At 43.2% G+C, this 19,694-nt stretch overlaps 1 protein-coding gene across 2 annotated transcripts in view; it reads left to right on the forward strand.

Moving 5' to 3' along the window:
• The first annotated feature begins 6,057 nt into the window (after positions 1–6,057).
• The window catches only part of ZBTB40 (zinc finger and BTB domain containing 40), an 82,944-nt gene continuing 69,307 nt past the window's right edge, over positions 6,058–19,694 (forward strand). For both annotated transcript variants that reach the window (XM_002750405.5, XM_009000597.4), the window contains exon 1: positions 6,058–6,211. The gene's annotated coding sequence lies outside the window, so the exon portion shown is untranslated. The remainder of the gene's footprint in view (positions 6,212–19,694) is intronic.

Genomic DNA, 19,694 nt, shown 5'->3' on the forward strand with positions numbered 1-19,694 from the left:
TGGAGAATGCCTCTGATATGCTTCTTATAATAGACCGAACATGGCTGAGAAGAGAATCTCTGAGCTTAAGGGTGTATCAGTAGAAGCCTCCAAAACAGAAAAAAACTGAGAAAAAAAAAAAAAAAACGGAGAAAAAACAGAATGTCCTAGAACTGTGAGACTATTGCAAAAGGTGCAACATATGTAATGGGAATGTCAGGAGAAGAAAGAAAGGAACAGAATAAATATTTGAAACAAGAATAACCGATAATTTCCCAAATCAGTGTCAGGCATCGAACCACAGATCACAGAAGCTCAGAGAACACCAAGTACGATAAGTATAAAAGAACACAAACTCTACGTAACCATATCATTTTCAAAGTTTAGAAAAACTAAAGATGAAGAAATCTTGTAAGAAGCCACAGAAAAATAAAACCTTACCTACAGAGGAGCAAAGACAAGAATTACATCTAACTTCTCCATGAAGGTTCTCCAGAAACCATGCAAGCAAGAAGAAAATGAAGAGAAATATTGGAAGTGCTGAAGGAAAACGTCACCAGACTAGAATTCTGTACCCTGTGGAATTAGCCTTCGAAAGTAAAGGACAAATAAAGACTTTCTCAGACAAACAAAAATTGAGGGAATCTGTTGACAGGAGACCCGACTTGCAGGAAAGGTGAAAAGAAGTTCTTTAGAGAGGAGGGAAATTATATAGGTTAGAAGCCGGTCACAGTGGCTCACACCTGCAACCCCAGTTCTTTGGGAGGCTGGGGCAGGCAGACCCCTTGAGTTCAGGAGTTTGAGATCAGCCTGGGCAACATGGTAAAATCCCGTCTCTACTAAAAATACAAAAATTAGCTGGGCATGGTAACATGCACCTGTAGTCCCAGCTACTCAGGGGGCTGAGGCAGGAGGATGACTTGTGCCCAGGGGGTCAAGGCTCCAGTGAGCCAGGATAGTGTCACTGCACTCCAGCCTGGGCGACAGAGCAATACCTTGTCTCAAAAAAAAAAATTTCTATATCTTGATATGGTTGGTAATGGTTACATAGGTGCATATATTTGCCAAAATTCCACTTTTAATGAGTACATTTTTAAATGTAAATTAAACCTTGGTAAAGTTGATTCTAAAGGAAATGAAAGATCACGCTGACTTGCTGTCCACAGAACATTGTAAAGGATGTCAAAAGAGGCTGCAGAAGGCGGGTAGTAGAGTAGTTAAGAGGTTAAGGGTCATTTGGACTTTGGCTGTGGACGTGGACAGTGTATGAGAGTCGAAATCAAGACTTGTGAGTGGTTGAGGGTTCGAGAGAGAAATGTCTGTGATAATTCCCAGGTTTCTGAGCTGGGCGAGAGGGCAGAGAACGGTAGGTGGGCTATCACCTCGGAGCTAGAAAGCCTGAGGGGAAAAATGGGCTGGGAAATCGTCACTTTGGTTTTGGATCAGGTAAATATGCCGAGCCTGTGAGCCATCTCAGTGGAAGTGTTGATTCCATCCTTCTAAATGTGAGTGCCTTTCGCCTCGGGGGCAACCGAGGCAAGGGATTCATTGGGTCAGGCCCGCAGAAGTGCCACTGTTGTCTGGGCAGCCCCGTTGGAGCAAGGTAGTCTCCCTCCTCCTCGGCGTTTGTCATCCGGGATGGACTAGCAGGCAGGCTGTTGACCTTTCTGAGTCATTCGGCAAATTCCAACAGCAGCCTCATCTGAGACTGTCTGGTATCCACTGGGCAAGAGCTGAAGACGAAGCTTCATTTGGACTGGAGAAAAGGTAGTGAAATTCTAACACTTAGAAAGTCAGGAAACAGAATGCCAAGGCCCAGACACCTACTCGAACAAATAAAAAGCATATGTCGAGCCTCCAGCAAACTTCACTTCCACAAATAACAGCACTGCCTTGGGGAACAGCAGAGACATTTGACCGGACAGCAGCTGTGCAGAGGGTGCTATTTAAAGACTCAGCTTTTGCTGCCCGAGGACTCTGGGCATAGGATTTGATTGGAATGTGGAGAGAAGGCAGCAAAACTGAGGAAAGAACCAGCTTTGGGGAAAAACATCACCAGGTGGTTGGCTGTTGTTGTGAACTCCGAATATGTCAAATGAGTTCATCTTAATAAAATTACTCTATGTATCTCTCTTGGAATAAATCAAACGGGTTAATTCATGGAAAGCGCTTAGAACAGTGTCCAGCACACAGCGCTTACTGCATGCAAGCTGTCATTATTATCATTATGATCTCCCCATCCACCCATATAAATATGCCTGAAGTTGGGAGAAATGCTCATCTGTAATGATAGGTTACTGCTGAGTGGTAGGATTTACAGTGATTCTTGTTTTACTGTTTCCTTTGTGTTTTTCTGTGATCCTTGAATTCTTTATAATAAACACATTGATTTTGTAAAACGCAAAAGTTATTACTACAGGTTGAAAATAAGTGCAGAGTCTGGAGTCAGACCTCCCAGGTTTAAACTCTGACTCTACTATTTAGTAGCTGTGTTTCTTTGAGCAAATTATTTACTCCCTCTGAGTCTGTTTCCTCCCGTATAAAATGGGGTAAAAATGTTGCCTGCTTCATTGGGTTATTACAGGAATTAAACGAGAGAATCTAATTGAAGGGCTTGGCATGATACCTGGCAGAAAGAGTGAGATAAATCATTGCTATTATTAGCAGGAGAAGTTGTGGTGGTTATTGCTTTTTTATTTTTTTTATTTAGTTATTTATTTATTTTGAGACGGAGTCTCACTTTGTCGCCCAGACTAGAGTACCTGGCACACTCTCAGCTCACCTGCAACCTCCGTCTTCTGGATTCAAGCGATTCTCCTGCCTCAGCCTCCTGAGTAGCTGGGCTTACAGGCCCACAGCACCACGCCTGGCTAATTTATTTTTAGTAGAGACGAGGTTTCACCATGTTGGTCAGGCTGGTCTGGAACTCCTGACCTCATGATCCGCCCGCCTTGGCCTCCCAAAGTGTTAGGATTACAGGTGTGAGCCACCGCGCCTGGTCAGGTATATTATTCCTTAGTGTGTCAGGGAACATGTTTTATTGACCTCAGTTTTCTTGGCATTTAGTAGTGACTCTGGAAACAGCTGGCAGTTTAGTAGAGGCACCCTGGGCATCTTACACACGGTCATGGCATGGGAACATTCTTTTCCAAAGTCAAAAAAAGTTGAAAAGTTCTCAACTCTCCCCCTCAAAGTCAAGGTTTGGGTCCTTCTGGTGATTGGGAAGCACAGGTTATTTCTCCGCAGCTGTGGAAGCTCTATGGGGAGATGAGGCCCTTAGAAGGTCTAGAAAGTCTAGCCACTGTCTTCTTATTTTTGATATCATGGGAAGCCAGAAACCAGAGCCATTGCTTTTTATGACCCTATGCCACTCTTCATGAACCATAGGCAAGTCAGCCCACAAGAATTTCTATTAATGCAAAACCCGAAGTAAATGATTATGCAGCCATTGATCCTCTGTGTCTGTGTGTGGGGGCTGTGTTGGGGGATGTCTGGAACAATCTTTTTTTTTTTTTTGAGGTGGAGTTTTGCTCTTGTTACCCAGGCTGGAGTGCAATGGCGTGATCTCGGCTCACCGCAACCTCCGCCTCCTGGGTTCAGGCAATTCTCCTGCCTCAGCTTCCTGAGTAGCTGGGATTACAGGCACGTGCCACCATGCCCAGCTAATTTTTTGTATTTTTAGTAGAGACAGGGTTTCACCATGTTGACCAGGATGGTCTCGATCTCTTGACCTCGTGATCCACCCACCTCGGCCTCCCAAAGTGCTGGGATTACAGGCTTGAGCCACCGCGCCCAGCCTGGAACAATCTTTCCTGAGGGAAAGATTCCTTTCCGTGTTTTCTAAATGTTTTACAATAAACATGAATTCCTTTTTTAAAATTAAAAAAAGTTATAGAAAGCCTCTTTTTTGTCACTACTGTCCCAATACTTGAGTACACTTGGTGGCCATTCTTCTATTGCTCTATTTAGTCCCTATAGGATTCAAAGTCTTGTTAAGTAGAACAGGAGGGACAGATGGTGCCTGAAACTGATTCCTATTGAGACTCCTGAGCTTCAAGCCATCTGCATATCTGCATTCGCATACAGCACACTGGCAATGATACTGTTTTTTAAAATCCATTAATTGAATAAATATTTCTTTTTTCTTTTTTTGAGATGGAGTCTTGCTCTTGTTGCCCAGGCTGGAGTGTAGTGGTGCAATCTCAGCTCACTGTAACTTCCGCCTCCCTGGTTCAAGCGATTCTCCTGCCTCAGCCTCCTGAGTAACTGAGATTACAGGCACCTGTCACCGCGCCCGGCTAATTTTTGTATTTTTAGTAGAGACAGGGAATCACCGTGTTGGCCAGGCTGGTCTCGGACTCCTGACCTCAGGTGATCCAGCCATCTCGGCCTCCCAAAGTGCTGAGATTACTGGTGTGAGCCGTCGAGCAAGGCCAAAATCCATTAATTTGATCAAGATTTCTAGAGCACCTACTATGTGCCAAGCACCCTTCTAGGTGTTTGTTTGCTAAATCTAGCAACCCTACATTGGGGGCTCCCACTAAAAGAGAATGTGAGGCTGGTGGAAAGGAGGGCTTAGGAGACACAACAGCCGTGGGCATGGTTCCAGTGATTACAAAAGTGACTGAATGTCAGCTACAGTAAATCTGACCCTGAATGTGACAGTGACAGGAGTATAATAGTGAAAGTGACTAACTGAGCACAAGGGTACGAGGACAACTGTGTACCCTGAAGGGGCCTGTTAAATACTGGCTTGACTGTGTTGGCAGTGAAAGCGGCTGAATTACAATGACAGTGAAAACCACAGAAATGGCAACAGCTGGGCAAATAGAGTGCTGTTTTGAACAGAACCGTTTGAAGTTTATGGTCATTGACAGTAGCTGCATGTCAGATGGTGACAGTAAATATGATCGACCGGGAGACAGCAACAATGCAAGTGACAGTTCTGCCCAGTAGATTGAATGTGTGATGTAAAACGGTGATGGGGTGAGTCAGTCTGCCAGAGACAGCTCTCTGAACGACTGAATATTGACAATACGGATAGAACAGCTGTAATCACAGAGGAAGCTCGACATTGCACTAAGATGGCTGGATTTGGGCGTGTAACTGGCAGGGACAAAAAAGTGGCTGCATGTCAGTGACAGGGTGACTGTGTTCAGTGGGCCAGTGGAGGTGACTCAGTTTAATACTGCTGGATCTGATTTAAATGTCTAAGGAAGGGTGGCAACGGGACTCTTCAACAGGGAACGCATAATGTCTGAGAAGGAATATGAGCAAAAGAAAAGCTAGGCCCACTTTCCCCCCAAGCCCCTAAATCCCAAAATTGGGAGGTGCGAGATGCAGGATCAAGATGCCTCCAGGATGCCTTCAGCCCACCACGCCCCAACGGCGTCAAGCCTTTCCCCCACAAAGTGCGGCCAGGGACGCGGCTCAGATAGCCTCTCTGCTAGCACATAAACATGTTTTGGAAAAATGAAGCCTTTTGTGTTTACTTCTTTGCCATCCTTTGAAACAAGATCCTAACCCTAGAGCTGCCTCAGTGAGAGATGGTGGAGCTCCAGTAGAACTCTCCTTAGGGCTGGGCTCGGTGGCTCACACCTGTAATCTCTGCGCTCTGGGAGGCCGAGGCAGGTGGATCATCTGAGCTCAGGAGTTCGAGACCAGCCTGGCCAACATGGTGACACCCCCGTCTCTACTAAAAATAGGAAAAAAAAAAGTTAGCTGGGCGTGGTGGCACATGCCTGTAATCCCAGCTACTCCGGAAGCTGAGGCAGGAGAATAGCCTGAACCTGGGAGGCGGAGGGTGCACTGAGCCGAGATCGCGCCATTTTGCACTCCAGCCTGGGCGGCAAGAACGAAACTCCGAATCAAACAAAAAAAAAAAAGAAAAGAAAAAAACTTTCCTTAGAAAGTGTGGGGAGGAGGGAGGGAGTGGCCAAGGTCAGAGGTCGGAGAAGAGCATAGCAACCGGCCGGCCCCGCGATCCTAGCATTGGTGGAGAGCGAGCGCGTGACGCAGGCCCCGCCCTCAACACGTGACCGCGGCGCGCGGGGCAAGTCGGGCCGCCCCTTTCCCGCTGATAACCATTGCGCGCCGGCCTCAAGATGGCCGCCTTCTGGCGTCTCCGCCGCTGTTGAATGGCGAAAGCTTTATTGTTCCCTTCGGGCAGGAGTGTTCGTGTCCTCTATGGCGCTGTCAATAAAGAACAGCAGTTTGAATCGGTGCTGAACAGGTAACCATAGAAACGGGGCTGGGACTCCGCGTGGAGACCCTTTTTGCCGCGGAGGCCCGGGTGCGCCCTAGATGAGGGGTGTACACAGACCCTTCCGCGCGGCGAACTCCGCGGGGCTCGTCCGAGTCACAGCCGCCTCACCTTGTCCCGGGACGTGCCTCCCCAGGGGCGGCTCGCACCGCTAGCGCAGCCACTGCTGTAGACTGCGGAGGGGAGAGGCCGCGGGGACCCACTTAGGGCGCCAGGCCGGGCCTGACACCGCCTGGGCCTGCTGTCGCCCCGCACCTCCCTCTTGGCCGGTCTGGAGGCCTCTTGTCACTGTCTCACTCCCCCTCCCTTCAGGTCCCTTCGCCTGGCGTCGGGCTAATCCATCCCTCCACTTCTCTCTCCTCCTCTTGGTCTTTGTTTACATTTTCAAATGCTTGCGGGGGAAGAATAGTTGACATAATTTGCAAAGGTTCTATGAAATCAAGTCCATAAATGAAGTTGTATTGGAACACGGTCATGTTCTTTGTTGATGTATTTGTCTATGGCGGCTGTCCTGCCAAGAGGGCAGAGATGAGTAGTTGCGCAGCTGTTGCTTGGCTTTTGATCGGCTGGCTTACAAAGCCAAAACTATTTCTGCCTGGTCCCTTACAGCAAACGTCTACTGACCCCTGCCCTAGACACAAGTAGGTTGGATCAGTGTTGTCATCCAGCAATTCCTCTAGTCCCTTATCCTGGAGTGGGAAACGAGTTAAAACTGCCCGATGCACCCAGAGCACTTTAGTTAACAAAACACTCTGGCTTCCATTACCCCTTCTGGTGTTACTGACTATTCAAAGAGTTTCTCCTGCTTTGAATAGCAATGATTCCGTGCAACTACAATGAGCCAGGTGCTTTCTTTGTATTCATATGAGCGTTGTTGTACTTTATGACAACACTTTATACGTAAGTATGGTATTTACAAAAGAGGAAGAAGTTGGTTCTGAGTGGCTAAGATATTTATAGGTGTACTAGGTTATAAGGCTGCCAAATTGAGCCCTTCCCTGGGAGCCCCCTGCCTGATAGCACAGGTCACACTGCTTTGGATTTTATTCTTTCAAGTGTTTTCTACGTGGAATTGTTGGTTCTTCCCTGGAATTGTATCCAGATCTTTGGGTGGCTAATGGAGATTTAATTACAATCTCAAAGTGAAATTTTTTTCTGCTTAGGTAAATCATCAAACTTCTGCCCCTCCTTTCTAATGTAAACACTTTTCTTCTTTCCTCAAACTTAGCTATTCATCATGGATGTAACAGATGGTTTGAGAACACTCGGTGCCTGTACGCAGGCATTCACTAATCATTTAGTATTTGTTGAACCATTACCATGTACCAGAGATGTTTCACATCCCTGGAAATACAGTGGTGAACAAGACAAACATGATTTCTGCCCTTCCATGGAGTTTAAATTGGATATGGGGCTTGGACAAGTGGTATATAGGTAGACAAAGATAATTTCAAATACAGTTGTAATAGCATTATCATAAAATTAGTAGTTGCTATTTTTTGAGTGATTATTTTGTGCCTGGTACTGCGCTAAGTGCTTTATTTATATGGACTATCATTTAATCCTCACACCAATACTATGACATAAGTAGTAGTAATATTACCATTTTCAGCATAGAGGAAGCAAACTCACAGAGGAGAGATGTTGGAGGTTACATAGCTAATGCATTCAGCCGGGAGCTGAAGCTAATCTGATCACAACCACCACCCTGTATTGTTCCATCTGTTTTTTGTCTTTCCTATTAGTTTAGGAGGTCTTTACTGGCAGGGACCACACCTTATCTGTTGTATCCTCAGCTGCTAGCCAGTACCCAAAACCTGGTGTTTGCAGGTAAATACTAGGTGAACAAATCCAGGTCATTCGTTGAACAATTTTTTATTTTATTTTCTTTTTTGAGACGGAGTCGCTCTCTGTCACCCAGGCTGGAGTGCAGTGGCACAATCTCAGCTCACTGCAACTTCTGCCTTCTGGGTTCAAGTGATTCTCCTGCCTCAACCTCCTGAATAACTGGGACTACAGGCATATGCCACCACACCCAGCTAGTTTTTTGTTTTTGTTTTTGTTTGTATTTTTTGTGGAGACAGGGTTTCACCACATTTGCCAGGCTGGTTTTGAACTCCTGACCTCAAATGATCTGCCCACTTTGGCCTCCCAAAGTGCTGGGATTACAGGCATGAGCCACTGTGTCTGGCCTTGAACAAATATTTTGGTGTCTCCACGTACCAAGCACCACTGTCTAGGTCCTGTGATTACCAGGGTGAGCAAGATGGCCCTGGGGCTCTGTTGTGGAAGCTAAGCTTAATGTCAAGACAGTGAAGAAATAACAAAGTTATTCCAAATTGTGGCAACTGCTCTAAAGGAAATAAAACAGTCCCGAACGAAACACTAACCTAGGAGCCTTACTTTTTATCTGGGTGGTCAGGGAAAACTCTCTTAAGGAGGGTAGTTTAAGCTGAAACTGGTTGAGTGACAAGGAGCCAGTCCAGCAAGAAGGGGAAAGGTAGAGATGAAGCTGGGAAGAACTTTTCAGCAGGTTCAGAGACTAAGTGGGTAACAACTTGAGGTGTTGGAGAACTCAAAGGGAGTAATGGTCCTGTGGTTCACTCCTGTGCTCAGTCCCTGATCCTGAGCCCAGCTACTACTGAGAGAACTGGACACCGATGGACAAGTTACAGATTAGTTATCTCATCTCCTCAAAGGGTTGTTGTGCGGGTTAAATAAGAAGCTGTATTAATAGCCATGGTATTCTCTTTTTGTTGTTGTTACACATGTTGCTGAATAACTAATCAAATTTAACTTCAAATGGAAACTTTATAAAGTGCTAAATAATAACAAAAATCCAGAAATATGTTACAGACAAAATTAAAAATGGGGGATCCAAGAACAATGGAAGCCCACTGCTTTTTATCTCCAGCAAAAGGGGAGCAGATCTTGTTTTTTCTTAGTGTTTCTGCTTGGAGAGGAGCTTTTCCCAATGGCATCTATTTTTTTTTTTTTTGAGATGGAGTCTTGCTCTGTTGCCCAGGCTGGAGTGCAATGGCACAATCTCAGCTCACTGCAACCTCTGACTTCCGGGTTCAAGTGATTCTCCTGCCCCAGCCTCCCAAGTAGCTGGGATTACAGGCATGCACCACCACGCCCAGCTAATTTTTTTTTTTTTTTTTGTATATTTGTAGAGATGGGGTTTCACCATGTTGGGCAGGCTGGTCTTGAACTCCTGACCTTGTGATCCACCCACCTCAGCCTCCCAAAGTGCTGGGATTATAGGCATGAGCCACCGTGCCCAGCCTGGCATCTGATTTTTTTAAAAACCAAATTGTACAGTTGTCTATGCAGAACACTTTTCAGTATTTCAGTGTTTTAAGTTGGAAACTACTTGTGTTCCTCCATCCAAGGTGTATGTATTCTCTTAAGGCATTCTAAGCAAATGTTAGACTTCTTTTAGTTGGTGGTAATTTTAAAATTCGTTTGCAAATGATTTCAAGTTTCTTCCAAAAGTTTTCAAAATAATGTCACATACCCTAAAACAGTACTAAATACTTTGAAGTAAATGGCAGACTTTTTGAATAAGTAAAAATAGGTTGGGCCGGGCATGGTGGCTCCTGCCTGTAATCCCAGCACTTTGGGAGGCTGAGGCGGGCAGATCATGAGGTCAGGAGTTCAAGATGAGACTGGCCAACATGGTGAAACCCCGTCTCTACTGAAAAATACAAAAATTAGCTGGGCATGGTGGCATGGTAATCCCAGCTACTTGGGAGGCTGAAGTAGAGAATTGCTTGACCTGGGGCCCGGGAGGCGGAGGTTGCAGTGAGCCAAGATTGCACCACTGTATTCCAGCCTGGGCTACAGAGCGACACTCCATCTAAAAAAAAAAAAAATAAGTTGATGTTTGGGTTCATAAATATAAGACATTAGAGGAAATAATAAATCAAGGATCTATAAGAAGAACAGCAGGGCAGGTTTTGCTTTAAACGCTACCCAGTAGCCATATTGCACATGTCATCAGAAGACACAATCCAGCCCTGCAAACAGAGCAAAGAACTGGACAGAGAGTGACATGTTCATGCAATGTTAAACAACAAGCCCTGAATTAAATTGCTATTTTAGGTTTGGGTGGGACCTTTGCATCTAAAGTATTGCAGTTTTACTCTGTGATTTGGGTCTGTTGGGTTCCAGTAAAGAGCAGGTGCTAACACTAGCTTTGAAGGATAATATGAAACTGCAGAAGAGCCGGGGCATACCAATTTGTTTTTCAATCTATTTTATTTCAGTTCAAAGCATCATTGCAGACAGGCAGCCCAGGAAAACGAGCCACACTTTGGCAATACTCAGCTGCTTTTGGAGATTGAGGAAGACTGAGTATAACCCAAGTGTGGCTTGTTTTCTTGGACTATCTGTCTGCAGTGATGCTTTGAACTGAAATAAAATAGATTGAAAAACAAATCGCTATGCCCTGTTGCCTCATACCAAGTATTTACATTACCCTTCCCAAGTACTGCTTGTACCAGCACCCTGGGGGAAGGCAGTGACCCCCCCTCAGCCTCTTTCAACTCTTCAACAGAGTGAGCTCTTTGATTTTCACAAGGAAATTGAATTGGGATATATGGTTTTCTGTATCTCCAATAGTCTGCCTTCGAAAGCCATCATCTTGATAATGTGGAGAAAGCAAGCTACTAACCACATAGAGGAAAGAATTAAATATTAAGGGCATTTAAATTCAGAGATGAGATTGTCACTTTCTTTAAGTCTTGCAGAGAGTGCAGCATTTCATTTGCAGAGAGCATGCAGTTTTGAGACTCTGGCAGCCCTCAAGAGAGAGAAGGATAAGGAAAGAAAGCCAGCTTTCCTTACATTTCCCTAATGTTATTTGACTCCAAATCCTCAAAATTATGATGGCACATATTTCATTTCCTCACATAAATGTATTAGGTTGATCCATGTAAGTCAGAGATTGTTAATCTCAGGGTAAATGGTTGAATTTCAAGAGACCCATGGATCCTTTGAAGTTGCCTGTAAATTTGTATGAATGTCATTTTTTTCTGGGGAGAGAGCCAGTTACTTTAATCTGATCTCAGAAAAGCCCTTGACCCCTTAAAAGGTGCGGAGCCCACAATGAAACATCACATGTAACACCACCTAAATGAAGGCGTGATGAGAATCTCCCCAAAACCAGGTACTGTTTCACTGCTCTATCACCTTAACCTCAGAGTTTAAGTCTTTTCAGCCTTTGTTTTCTGTCTAAAGTGGTCAAGCATAGTTGAATGTGTAATATAGGTATCTGCCCAATGAACTGCTTCATGAATGCCCTAGAGATGGTTGTTGATTGTTAATTTACATGAGACCTGTGAGATGTGGATCTATTGTCTAGGCAACCCTGTTAGCAGATACCATAACTGTTTCTACTGAGAGAGGAAAGGAAGAGGTAGTGGAAGCCCACTATTTTGTTTCTAGGCATCAACTTCTTGCAGATAAAGTCAGTTCCTCAAACTTAGGAAAGTTGAGTTAAAAGGGAAAGAAGGCTGGGCACAGTGACTCACACCTGTAATGCCAGCACTTTGGGAGGCTGAGGCAGGAGGATCACTTATGCGAGCCCAGAAGTTCGAGGCTGCAGTTGCATGATGATCAGACCACTGCATTTTAGTCTGGGTGACAGAGTAAGACCCTGTTTCTATCCATCCATCCATCCATCCATCTATTTATTTTAAGGAAAGAAGAGGAGGGGAGTGGATAGATTTGAGGAAGCAGAGGAATAAAGAAAGGTAGGATATTTCCCTGCATTTGTCCTGAAGAGTCCCCTCCCTTCATATCTGTGAAAAGAAAGAGCCTCTATATTGAGACTAAACCTATCTCAGAACTTAACTAATACTAGGACCTCTGAAAAAGTCAATTCATAGATATAATTTCTGGTTTTATTAGTACCCAAAGGGAAACAAAAAGAAGGAAATATCTTTATTTTAGGATGTTCTGTAAAACTGGGACCTCAATAGACTACTCCCGTAGGCCGGAGTCTGGCTCATAGACTGTTTAAAAAGTAGTTACTTCCATTTAAGCATTAGAGATTTTCTGTCTGTCTGACCCCTGGAGGGATTTGCATGAGTGACCTCTGCTGCAGGCACTAGAGTCAGGTTCTGGAACAGGACCAAACAATAGGGGATGCTTTATGAGGGAAAGGGCCCAGGAAGGATGAGGAAATTAGAAACAGGATTGTAAGTGTAAATAAGAGCTTTTGAGGCTCCAAATATTGGTTATTTGTTGGTTAGTATTTGTTACTGTTAGCTATAGTGGGGTTATTTTTAGTGTAAAAACAAAGGTGAACAGTGTGTGATTTTATTTGTGATTTTGACAGAATACTGCAAGAGGTAATCTAACCTGCTAACATCATCCTATTTCTCAGCTCTCTAGGACTGGGGCCTGACCATTGAGTCTTCCTAAGTTTTCCTTCTTGACTCCTTTTGCTCCTTGTCCCCATTAGCTCCAGAAGATGGTCTCCAGGGCATTGGCAGCAGTAAATTTGCCATCTTTCTTCCACCTGGTACTTGTCTCTGGTTCTGAGGCTTAGTGGATGCTACCACAGAGTTACCAAAGGCAGAAACCTGGGAATGGTGCCATGATCTACTCTTTCGGCACATACTTGGTTAGGTTACGAGACTGTTGTTTTCTTCTACCCTTTCTCTTCCTTTGGTTAAAGCTGCTATAATCTCTTGTCCTGGATTATGAAATAGCCTTTTCATTCCTCTCTAATCTATTTGATACACTGTTACCAGTGGTCTTTATAAAGCACAGCTCTGAGGCCTGGTGCAGTGGCTCATACCTGCAAACCCAGCACTTTGGGTGGCCAAGGCTGGTGGATCACCTGAAGTCGAGAGTTCAAGACCAGCCTGACCAACATGGAGAAATCCCATCTCTACTAAAAATGCAAAATTAGCCAGGCAGGTGGTGCCTGCCTGTAGTCCCAGCTACTTGGGAGGCTGAGGCAGGAGAATTGCTTGAACCCAGGAGGCAGAAATTGCAGTAAGCCGAGATTGAGCCATTGTACTTTACCCAGCCTGGGGAACAAGAGAGAAACTCAGTCATTAAAAAAAAAAAAAAAAAAAAAAAAAAGCACAGCTCTGAATATATATGATTCCCTTGCTTTAAAACTCTTGGATGGATTCCCTGCCCTTAGGATGGTCCAGCAAGTGCTGTCCGCCAGCCCTGGCTGTGCTGTCTCTCAAGCCTCATCTCTGAGCAGCCCTCCTCCCCCAGATCACCTTGTATTGAGCACCAGTTGAAGTCTCTCAGTAAGCCACGGGACTTCATCCTTTCTGAGGCCGGTGGGCTGGGCCACATTCTAATGCTTCAAGGCTGCTCCCTCTCCCTGGATTTCCCCGGTGGTGGTGGTATCAACCAGGCCAGTAGCAACGCCATTGTTTACACTGACGTTTCTATTACTGACTGCTGTTTGGGTTTTTTCTATTATTCCTTTTGTCCTTAGAATATATGCTACTTGAGATGTATAGTCAGATACTGTCTTACAGTCACTTGATGTAATTATATTCTGTGTAGCTGTATCACCAACTTCTTAAACAGGCTCTTTTCCTTAAATACTCAAAAAAAAAATAATTTATTTTGAGACTGAGTTATGAAACTGGCTGATTTTTGTATTCCATGGTAGAGATGGGGTTTCGCCATGTTTCCCAGGCTGGTCTTGAACTCCTGGCCTCAAGCAAGCCACCTGCCTCAGCCCCTCAAAGTGCTGGGAGTACAGGCGTGAGCCACTGCGCCAAGCCATCTTGTGTTTTAAACTTTAAAGATTGCTATTAAAAATTAAATTCCTTTTTACCAAGAAGTTTTTATTTCATTTTCTTTTTTTTGAGACTGAGTTTTGCTCTTGTTGCCCGGGCTGGAGCAATGGCACAATCTCGGCCCACCACAACCTCCACCTCCCGGCTTCAAGGGTTCAAGTGATTCTCCTGCCTCAGCCTCCTGAGTAGCTGGGATTACAGGCAAGCATTACCACACCTGGCTAATTTTTGTAATATTTTAGTAGAGATAGGGTTTCACCATGTTGGTCAGGCTGGTCTTGAACTCCTGACCTTGTGATCCACCCGCCTCGGCCTCCCAAAGTGCTGGAATAACAGGCTGAGCCACTGTGCCTGGCCAAAATTTTTGTTTCATACCTAAACCTTTTTTCTCTGTTTCTCCTGTGTTGCTAACAAAGTATGCTGTTTGTTTTGGGATTTTGCCAATCTGTCAGGTAAGAAATAGTATTTCAGTATAACTTAAATTTGTTTTTTCTTTTTATGAGATAAAGATATTTCATGTCAGGGATACAAATTGCAAATATATTTTCCAGTTGTCATATGCTTGACTTTGCATATATTGTTTTATTGCTATCCAAGTTTTATATCTTTATATAATCATGTTTCTCAGTCTTGTCGTGTATGGCTTTGGATTTGCAGTCATAGTTAAGAAATTTGCCTTGTCTCAATTTATGGAGAATCCATTTGTATTTTCTTCTAGAACATGTATGGCTTATGGTTTCACTTTTTAAAAAACAGTTAAGACTCTGATCCAGTTGAAATTTATCTTAGTATTTGGTTTGAGGAAGGATCTGATTTAATCTTTATCCCAGTGGCCAGTTGTCTCAACAGTACTTATTAAAAACTTGTTTCTTCACTGATTTGAGATGCTGTCTTTATTGAATACTAAGCCTTTGTATGCACTTAGATTTCTTACTGGATTTTCTGTTTTGTTCCGTTGGTTTGATTGCCAGTTCATATGCTGTTACAATATCATCTTAATTTTAGAGGCTTTATAATTTAGCATCTGGAAGGGCCATCTTTCTTCATATTATTTTTTTTCAGGGTTTTCCTGGCTGTTTTTGCTTGTTTATTCTGGCACATGAACTTAGTAATCAATTTGTCTGGTTTCGAGAGGAGATGACTTGATGGTATTTTTATTAGGACTGTGTTAAATTTTATAAATTAGCTTAGGGAGAGCTAACATCTTTATGATATTGGCTCTTCTATCCAAGATCATGGTCTGTCTTTTCATTTGCTCAAAGCTACTTTGATGATTTTTCAGGAGTGTTAATGGTTTTCCTTATATAAAATCTATATGCTGCTTTTTCAGTTTATTGGACCTTTATCCTTTTTTTTTTTTTTTTTGAGATGAAGTTTTGCTCTCATAGTTCAGGCTGGAGTACAATGGCACAATCTCAGCTCGCCACAACCTTTGCCTCCAGAGTTCAAGGGATTCTCCTGCCTCAGCCTCCCAAGTAGCTGGGATTATAGGCATGCGCCACCATGATGCCTGGCTAATTTTGTGTTTTTAGTAGAGGTGGAGTTTCTCCATATTGGTCAGGCTGGTCTTGATGAACTCCTGATCTCAGGTGATCCACCCACCTCAGCCTCCTAAAGTGCTGGGATTACAGGCATGAGTTGCGCCTGGCTAGACCTTTATTCTTAACACTTAAAAAATAAATAAATAATTCTGTTTAGAATCCCTCCAGAAGGCCCTAGAGAAGTTTTATACATTCACACATTCAAAACATTTTGCACATGACTTCAGATGGTTCCTAGATACCTACCCCCTTAAAGGTCATCCTGTTATATTGTTCCCCAAATCCCCTTCTTTTGTCCACCTTCATCTCTTTCTCTCTCCCACCTCTTAGCACTGTGTCCTGTGTACAGTTCAGTCAGAACATATTTGCTGAATGGACGAATAAAGCAGTGAAAGGAGAAGGAAAGTGGGCGAAAGAGTGAGAGGCTTGTCAGACTCTATTTGGAAAGGTCATCCTTGTTGTGTTTCTAAGTCTGATGTCACTGATTCACTGGTTCATAGTATTTGGTTCTCCTCTTTCCTCCATTCCAAAACTTTTTTTTTTGGAGTTTAATTCTTGTTGCCCAGGCTGTAGTACAGTGGCGCGATCTCAGCTCACCACAACCTCCGCCTCCCGGGTACAAGTGATTCTCCTGCCTCCCCCTCCCCAGTAGCTGGGATTACAGGCATGCACCACCACACCCGGCTAATTTTTTTTTGTATTTTTAGTAGAGACAGGGTTTCTCCATGTTGGTCAGGCTGGTCTCAAACTCCCGACCTCAGGTGATCCGCCCACCTCGGCCTCCCAAGTGCTGTGATTATAGGTGTGAGCCATCATGCCCAGCCCACTCCAAAACTTTTTTTAAAAGTTCTGGTGAACTTTTAAATTTTCATAACATTAAAATACAGTAATTCATGTCTTAACATTATATTACGTTTTACACATCATGTTGTTAATAATAGTTACCATTTATTGAACACATACGAAGTGCCAAGCAGTCTGCTAGGTATTTTACATTATTGTTTCATGTAAACCTCGCAGCAGCTAGGCAATAGGTACTATTACCCATTTCTAAAAATTAAGAAAGTTTTCAAATATAAAAGCGAGAGTAGCATTCTGACCTCCCATATACATGTCAACTTCATTTTACACCTGAGAAAACAGGTTTTGAAAGGTTAAGTCACTCAAGGTTACAAAACTACGGTCAGATTTAGAACCCAACTCTTTATAGCTCCTTACTAAAATTGTTTTTCAAATTTTAGGCAGTAGCTGGTCAGGGAAGAGCAGAAGCAAAGGAGATGGTCAAGAGCCACTCTTCAAACTAGCATAATATTATAGAAGGCTGTAATAGCAGTCTTCCCAACTACGAATTTGCACCCAGATGCTTCCCTCTCTACTGGTTGCAGACAGTAAGCCCTCCCATCTTTCCCTCTTTACTGATTCTCCTATGTGCTTTGCTCACTCTGTCTTCTATTTCTCTAGTTGTATTAGTACAATCTGATATTGGTTAATTTTCAAAGGCTTGCCAATGTTTTGAATACTTACCTCCTAATATGATGTCATGAACATAGTAGGAACCAATACATTTAAATTAAATAACAGTGAAACTTGCTCTTATTCGTTTAGCCTATAGGTTTGACGTAGTACTGTTACTTTTGAATGTTTGTTTGAAGGCCTAGCAGTCATTAAATTTGACCATTCTAGACACAAGCTGCTCACTGAGCTGGTACTCTGCTGTCAGTTCTCCTCAGTTCTAGTCAGGTTAAAACCAGAGGGAGACTTGCTAAGGTCAAAGTCCAAGACAGCAGAATAATTGGCCCCTAGAGTTCTGGTTTTTTTTTTTTTGTTCCCATGGGCAGTAGAATGTTGAAGATGAAATTTTCCATATTTTCCTTTGAACAGTTTTGAGCAAATACTATGGAATCCCATAGGCTCTTTCCCAACATTAACAGCAATAGTGAAGTTATCCTCTTCTGCATTTTTTGTTAACTCCTTAAGTTAGCCCTCTTGTCATACTCCCTGGTGATTGAGGGATATAGATGAAAATAATCCCCACTTCTTCAAAGACAAAAGGAAAAGCTTATAACACTAGGAGATGAGAAAGGAGGTGATCTGTGAAATGTACACAGAGGGGTACTGAAGGCTGAGTGATCTGAGTAGTGTAATAGTATTGCTGGAAGTTGGGGGTCTGTAGTCTCTTCAGTGCCTTGGTGCTTAACTACAAAAGTGTGAGAAAAGAAGGATTTAAGCTGAAAGTGGTCTCTTCTTCCCAGCTGTGCAATAAGCTCCTTGAGAGCAGGGATTATGCTGAATTTCTTCTCCATGTAGTGCCAAACCTCAGTTAAGTGTATTCAGCTGAACTCAGTGACAATCTGCTGGATTGACAAGCACATCTTGTTCACTGATAGGGCTGGGACACAGCCTTGGAGCCACACTGGGGCCACATGGGCTCCCAAAGTTTGGGCAGTATCACTTAGTGGTCATAGTTTCGGCTCAGGAGTTGGACGGCATGAGTTCATTGACTGACTCTACCACTCACTGGCTTTGTGATTTGGAGCAAGTCCTTTAATCTCTCTAGGCCTCCGCTTCCTCAGTTGAAAGCGGGGTTAATAATAGTAACTATCTCACTGGTTTTGCAAAAATTATGTAAGGCCACCAATGTAAAGTGCTTGACACAATGTCTGAGAGATAATAAATGCTTGATAAATGTTAGCTATTATTCTTAACCTCCCAAACTCATTTTTTTTCCCTTTTCCAGAATGCCATCATCTTTGCATTCCACTAAGAATATATATATAAGCCGTAGGTGACAGGAAGAGTCTCATTTCTGTCATTAATGAACTGGAAGATCTGAAAACACTTTACATTTCAAGGCTGTGGTTTCCTCATCTATGAAATGTGGGAATTGGGCCAGGTGATTTCGAAGTCCTTTGTGTCTTTTAATTTTTAATGAGTTTAAGGTTTTGTATGAAATCTCTGATTATAGCATGCTTGTTAGAAGTCTGACTCTCCCCACTTTCTCTGTTTCCTGGCTGCATCTCATTCCAGACCAGCTGTCTGAAAGGAGCAGTGTAGTTGTCTGTGAATTCTTTTCTTTTAAAAAAATTATGTAACATTTGACATATAAAGATACATATGTAACTTAAAAGTGATGAAGCAGAATGATAAAAAACAAATACTTTGATAGGTGTATTTTTATGCTTCCTTCTCCAAAGGTAATAACACCTAACATTTAGTGACTGTTAACAATGTTACAGTGTATTTATGTGTATTGATCCATTTACATATAATAGCTTATTTGTACAACTACCTCATGAGATGAGCACTAATATTATCCCCATTTACATATGAGAAAACTGAGGCCCACAGAGTTAAGCAACTTGACTAAAATTCAGCTGGTAAGAAGGGCAGAGCTGGGATTCGTGCTCTTGGCTGTCTCTAGAGCCTGCGCTCCAGACCTTTCCTGTGGAGCCCATAGCCGCTGGCATCACAGTGCTCGGTGTGATATTCTTTAGCCCCTTAATTTTTACATTAGGTGGGTATATGTGAATCTGGAACTTGGTACTGTGTTAATGTGTGGCCCAGATTTATCCCCGATGAAGAAAAGTATATCATGATAATCAAGTTGATGATAACTTAGATATCATCCATGTTTTCAGGTCAGAACAAAACGCCTCTCAGTACCAGTGACAAAGCCAAGGGTCTTTTTGATACCTAAGAGGTTGGATTTGAAAGCATTGGAGTGGTAATTGCTTGTTGAGACTCGACTGCAGGATGGAAAAGTTGGTCTTAAGTGTAATGCGGTCACAATCCCTAGTCACTCATTAGATGCATGTGTCGCTCAGAAGATTTTGCAGTTTGGTCTGTAAAGTGTTATCTTGGATGAACTACTGGATCAGAGCAGCATGGCTTGCAAAGGCAGCTAAATCTCTCAAAGCCTGCTTCTGTTATAACAGCCTTGAAAATCGCTAGTTTCTATGAATTAGTCAGAAGATAAGAGGACATAAGCAGTATGTTATGCTGAACATTTTGATACTTTGCCTCACTGTATATTGTAGAACACCTCAAAAGAAGTTTCATTAGAAATCGAGAGAATCTGGAAAAAGAAATTAATTGAAAAGAATGGTTATTATAGGCACATCAGGAATC

The sequence above is a fragment of the Callithrix jacchus genome, chromosome 7, assembly GCF_049354715.1.
Source record: "Callithrix jacchus isolate 240 chromosome 7, calJac240_pri, whole genome shotgun sequence".
NCBI lineage: Eukaryota > Metazoa > Chordata > Mammalia > Primates > Cebidae > Callithrix > Callithrix jacchus.